This window comes from Salvelinus sp. IW2-2015, unplaced genomic scaffold (assembly GCF_002910315.2).
Source record: "Salvelinus sp. IW2-2015 unplaced genomic scaffold, ASM291031v2 Un_scaffold3527, whole genome shotgun sequence".
Classification (NCBI taxonomy): domain Eukaryota; kingdom Metazoa; phylum Chordata; class Actinopteri; order Salmoniformes; family Salmonidae; genus Salvelinus; species Salvelinus sp. IW2-2015.
In genome coordinates, this window is record NW_019944807.1 from 30,679 (window position 1) to 37,458 (window position 6,780).

Here is a 6,780-nt window from a genome sequence, read left to right on the forward strand (position 1 = left end):
ATAAACTCTAACGAGCCTCTACCCCCGGGTCCGGGAGCACCCCCCACCCCCCACACACTGATTAGCATAAGCTAGCATAGCTCACAAGTAGATAGTAGCATCTAAATATCATTAAATCACAAGTCCAAACACCAGATGAAAGATAACAGATCTTGTGAATAAAGCCACCATTGCAGATTTTAAAATGTTTTTACAGGGAAGACAAAATATGTAAATCTATTAGCTAAACACGTTAGCAAAATACACCACCTATTCTAACTCCATCAGTTTTCTTACTCCTTCAGGTGCTATCACCAATTCGGGCTCAACTAAGATATTGATATCCACTAACCAAGAAAAAACCTCTTCAGATACAGTCTGATAACATTATTCATGGTATAGGATAGTTTTTGTTAAAAAAAGTGCATATTTCAGGTAGAAATCACAGTTTACAATGCACCCACCATCACAAATCGACAGAATTACTAGATAGAGCAACGTGTATGACCAATTTACTCATCATAAAACATTTTCATTAAAAATAGACAAAGCATAGCAATGGAAAGACCCAGTTCTTGTGATTTCAGACCATATTTTCAGATTTTCTAAGCGTTTTTCAGCGAAAACACAATAAATCGATAAGTTAGCATACCACATGTGCAAACGTTACCAGAGCATTCGATTCCAGCCAAAGAGCGCTATAACGTAATCACCGCCAAAAATATATAAATTTTTTCACTAACCTTCTCAGAATTCTTCCGATGACACTCCTGTAACATCATTTTACAATATACATATACAGTTTGTTCGAAAAGGTGCATATTTAGCCATACAAAACCGTGGTTACACAATAAAAATACTAGGAAATCAAGCCTCAATATGTCTGACGTCATCTATCAGAGTGATCTAGTTTAATTGAAAGCTAATCATATACTTGACTAAAAAATACAGGGTTGACAGCAATCGAAAGACAAATTAGTTCTTAATGCAACCGCTGATTTACATTTTTAAAATTATCCTTACTTTTCAATACAGGGTTGGCCAAGTGAAGCTATACCAAACAAAATGCGCGAATATTGGGTTTAAAATATTTCGACAGAAGCACGATTTATCATATTAAATATTGCTTACTCTTGAGCTGTTCTTCATCAGATTTTGGGCAATGTATCCTTTCTATGTTATAAACGTCTTTTGGTCGATAGATGTCCTCTGTCCTTCGAAATGTCCACCACCAACGACCGACGACCCCAAAAGAGCGGGTCGCAAATGTCAACGTGTCCCTTACGAGACGTGCCAGACAAAAATTTCCTTTGGTCAAGGAGAATCTGCACAAGTAAACGGATTATAAATTGCTATGAAAACCGGTTCAAGAGTAATAACTACATTATGAGATTTACAACCTGCGTCATAACGACGGATAACATGACCGGAGAAATAGTGCTGGTATTAGAAAACGATTTGGAACGAGGCAAGTCCGATGGCCTTCACGCTTCAGTTCGACGACGTAGATAGAAAGGGCGGGTCCCACATTGTGTGTTTTATAAATGCTGGTGAATGTCCCCGATTCAGATTGAACGTAAGAGTGACTGACGAAGATACCAGAGGAAGACGTAGGCAGTGTCGGGGTTTCTTCATTAGCATTCACTGTCGCCTTAAAACAGACCCCAGATCAGGGGTAAATTTCTAGAATCTGAACCCTGTCATTGAAAAGTGCTGTAGAAATTTGTCTGTACCACTCAGAGACAAAAATTCCAACTTCTATAGAAACAGAAGGTGTTTTCTATCAATAAATAACAATAATATGCATATTGTACGATCAAGAATTTAGCACGAGGCAGTTTAATTTGGAGACACAAATATCAATTGCGGAACAGCACCCCCTATAGTTGCAAGAAGCTTCTACCCCTAAGCCATAAGGCTCTGAACAGCTAATCAAACGGCTACCCGGTCTATTGTACCCCCCGGGGGGGGGGGGGGGGGCTGTAACCAGTACCCCCTGTATATAGCCTCTCTATGTTATTTTTGTTGCTCTTCTATTTTCTACTTTAGTTATTTAGTAAATATATCTCTGAAGTCTTATTTTTCTTTAAAACTGCATTGTTGGTTAAGGGCTTATTAAGTAAGCATCTCGCGGGTAAGGTTGTACCTGTTGTATTCTGCGCATGTGACAAATAAAATTGATTTGGGCATAGGACTGGGGCTATAGGACTGGGGCATAGGACTGTGGTATAGGTCTGGAGTATAGGACTGTGGATAGGACATGGGGCATAGGCTGGCATAGAGACTAGTCTTCTGTCACCAGCATCACTGATATAATTACTGATATTGTTCTTGTACATACTGTATAACTACATTATAACTACCTCATCTACCACTGATATGGTTATTGATATTGTTTGTACATAAGTATATTATTTTGTTCTTTCTCTGCTGGCATTGACACTTTTTTCTTAATTCTTTATATTTAACACTTTCTATTTTTTAATATTCACTGAGCTGGATGTACCGTTTACACCTTCTGTAGAGACCCATCCACTAGGCAAGATGTGCTGGGGGGGTTATAGCATTTGTTTCACATGACCCATCAATTTTAGCCTCTAACGAGTCACAACCCCGGATCCGGGATCCCCCCCCATCAAAAAGCTGACTAGCATAGCCTAGCCTAAAGCCACAGGGATATATATAATCAACATGTTCATGAAATCACAAGTCCAAGACACCAAATGAAAGATACAGATCTTGTGAATCCAGCCATCATTTCCGATTTTTTAAATGGTTTTACAGGAGAAGACACAATATGTAATCTATTAGCTACCACGATAGCAAAAGACACAACTTTTTTTTCCCCCATTTTTTTTCCTGATGGGCAGCTATCCAATATATCGTACTAAATAAAAAGAATATAGCCACTAACAAGAAACAACTTCATTAGATGACAGTCTGATAACATATTTTATGGATTATGAGCACTATGTTTTTATTAGAAGAAATGTGCATATACTGTCAGTGTGAAAATCACAGTTATCTAAATTGCGCAGCTGCGAAATCTGAAATAATAGCGTTTGGAAAGCTAGCGTGGAATTAATTAATAACAGAGACCAGACGTCAAGTGTGAGCCGAAAATGATCGCATCCTTAAAACGATTTCTGAAAAAATACCAGCGAAGCATACAGAGCAAATGAAAGCCCAACATCTCTTGTGATCCAGGCCATCAATTTCTGATTTTTAAATATAGTGTATTCAGGGAAGATCCACATAGTAAAATCTTATGTAGCTAAGCCACTGTTAGCAATGAAGATCACACTATATTTTGTCTCCAACACAGGTGTTGTGTGTACTCCAATCAGTGTAGCTAAATGCACATAATTCGACTAAATAAAGATATATATAGCCCAGCGTAACCAAAAACAACTCATAGGATAGATCGAGTACTGATACATATTTAATGGTTTATAGCATAATGGTTTTTTTTGAAATGTGCATTTTTCAGGATAAATCACAGTTTACATTGCAGCCACTATCACAAAACGATCGACCTCTAAACGCGACTCAGAATAACTACAGAGAAGCACCAGCGCCTGTAGTGAGTTAAGAAGCCTTTTGGACCTAGACTTGGTGCTCCGGTACCGCTTGCCGTGCGGTAGCAGAGAGAACAGTCTATGACTAGGGTGGCTGGAGTCTTCTACAATTTTTAGGGCCTTCCTCTGACACCGCCTGATATAGAGGTCCTGGATGGTAGGAAGCTTGGCCCCAGTGATGTACTGGGCCAAATGCACTACCGTTTGTAGCGCCTTACGGTCGGAGGCCGATGGTGCCGCTGTAGGACTTTTTCAGGACCTGAGGACCCATGCCAAATCTTTTCAGTCTCCTGAGGCTTTGTTGTGCCCTCTTCACGACTGTCTTGGTGTGTTTGGACCATGATAATTTGTTAGTGATGTGGACACCAAGGAACTTGAAGCTTTCAACCTGCTCCACTACAGCCCCGTCTCCTTTGACTTGATCACATTGAGGGAGAGGTTGTTGTCCTAGCACCACACTGCCAGGTCTCTGACCTCCTCCCTATAGGCTGTCTCATCGTTGTCGGTGATCAGGCCTACCACCGTTGTGTCATCTGCAAACGTATTGATGGTGTTGGAGTCGTGCTTGGCCACGCAGTCATGGGTGAACAGGGAGTACAGGATGGGACTAAGCACGCACCCCTGAGGGGCCCCAGTGTTGAGGATCAGCATGGCGGATGTGGTATGCAAGCTGGATTAGTTCTAAGGTTTCTGCGATAATGGTGTTGATGTGAGCCATGACCAGCCTTTCAAAGCACTTCATGGCTACAGACATGAGTGCTACAGGATGGTAGTCATTTAGACATGTTACCTTGATATTCTTGGGCACAGGGACTATGGTGATCTGCTTGACTCGGCCAGGGACAGGTTGAACATGTCAGTGTAGACATTTGCCAGTTGGTCAGCGCATGCTCGGAGTACACGTCCTGGTAATCCGTCTGGCCCTACAGCCTTGTGAATGTTGACCTTTTTAAAGGTCTTACTCACATCGACTACGGCGAGCGTGATCACACAGTCGTCTGGAACTGCTGGTGCCCTCATGCATGCTTCGGTGTTGCTTGCCTCGAAGCACGCATATAAGTAATTTAGCTCGTCTGGTAGGTTTGTGTCACTGGGCAGCTGGAGGCTGGTCTTTCCTTTGTAGTCCGTAATAGTTTGAAAGCATTTCCACATCCGACAAGTGATGGAGCCAGTGTAGTAGGATTCAATCTTAGTCCTGTATTTAGGTTTTGCCTGTTTGATGGTTCGTCTGAGGGCATAGCAGATCGAAGCCAGTCCGTTACTCCAGCCCCAAACCTATACCCCAGCTATACTCCACCTATACCCCAGCTATACCCCAGCTATACCCCAGCTATACTCCACCTATACCCCACCTATACCCCAGCTATACCCCACCTATACCCCAGCTATACTCCCAGCTGAGTACCGCCAGCTATACTCACTTTATACGCCCACCTATAGGCCCAGCTATAACAACCCAAGCTAATGTACTGCCACCTATTACACACAGGGCTCATAGACCTCAAGCTATAACCCCACATCATAACCACCCAGCTGATACCCGCAGGTATGCTCCCAGCCTATTCCCATACTATACCCCACACTATTACCCCACTCTAAACCCAGGCTATACCCCCATGTGTTTAGGACCCCAGGAATATGCATCCACCTAGACCCCAGCTATACCCCAGGCCTATGTCCGCCATCCAGAGGGTGATACCACTAGCTATACCCCAGGCTATACCGCCCGAGCTTATGGCTTCCAGCGCGGAGTGTGAGCCCCAACTAGTTAACCCCAGAAATATACCCCAGGCATAACTCCACCTATGACCCACGACTGATACCGCAGCTATGACCGCCGAGTCATCTCTCTATCTCTTATACATCCAACCAATATAGCCCGATGCGTATACCCACCGTGTACGGGCGCCAGGCCTAGTGTGCTCACCTATGTATCCCTATGCTATATAATACCCCCAGCTATACACCCAGCGTGTATTGCTCATACTATATCTCACCATGACCCCGCTATACCCTCACCTATGACCCCAGCTAAATAAGCCCGCAGCTAATCCCATCATCAGACCCCAACCTAAATACGCCAGTGCTATACGGCCCAGCTATTATCCCCAACTTACCACCCCAGCTATACCGCTAGCTATACCCCAGCTAGTTACCCTACAGCTGAGTTAGGCCCTCGAGCTTATAACTACCACCTATACCCCAGCGGGTATTTTACGCCACACTTTCTATACTCCCAGCCTATACACCCAGGCTTATAGTCTTCCCAGCTATAATCCCCAACCCATATACCCCAAGCTATACCCCATCGTATTACTCCACCTATACCAGCGCGTAGTGGTTGACCCCAGCTTATATACCCCAGCCTAGACCCCAGAACTATCGACTTCCACCTATAGCCCAGCAATATACCCTCAGCATATACACCAGTGCAGATTAAACACCACAGCTTACTTACTACACTATAATACCCAGTCTGATACCTCCACCTAGTGACCCCACTATACCCCAGCTATACCCCACCGCGTGATATGCGCCTACCTATACCCACTAGCTATTATCCCTCCTAGCCTTCTTTTTTTCCTCCCCTACTAATTACCCCTTACTTATTGGTTTGTCGGAACCGCCTTGTATTGATTGTACGCTGCTTTCAAAGGGGAACGGCGGGGTTATATTGTTATTTAAGCCCAATCTGTTCAGGGAATGGCTATATTGGTTATTTAAAAAACCCCACAATTTTTCTGTTCAAGAACGCATGTATTGGTTATTTTCTCTGGTTCAGCGTGTATATGTTTTTTAATTTTACCATCGTTCCAGGACGCGTATTATTGTATTTAACTTCTGCTTCAAAAAGGGAAAACGGGCTTGTAAATTATTTTAGATTAACGGTCTGTTAGAAACGGCCGGTTTATAATTTGTATAATTTTTTGCTTCAGGAGAACGGCTTTTGTTGTATTGTTTATTTTACGGGGTTTTTGTTTTTTTCAGAACGCTGTATATTGGTTATGTTTACGGGTCTTGGTCAAGGGAGACCCGGTATATTTGTAACTTTTAAACATCTTGTTCAAAGAACCCGGTTTGTTAATTATTGAATTGAACATCTGTCAAGACACGGCGTATGTATTTTATTTAAAACATTTCAAGACGCTGTAAAATTTTATTTAGGTTTGATCGACCGGCTGTATATTGTTTATTAATTCTTGTTTTAGGGAACCGTGGTATT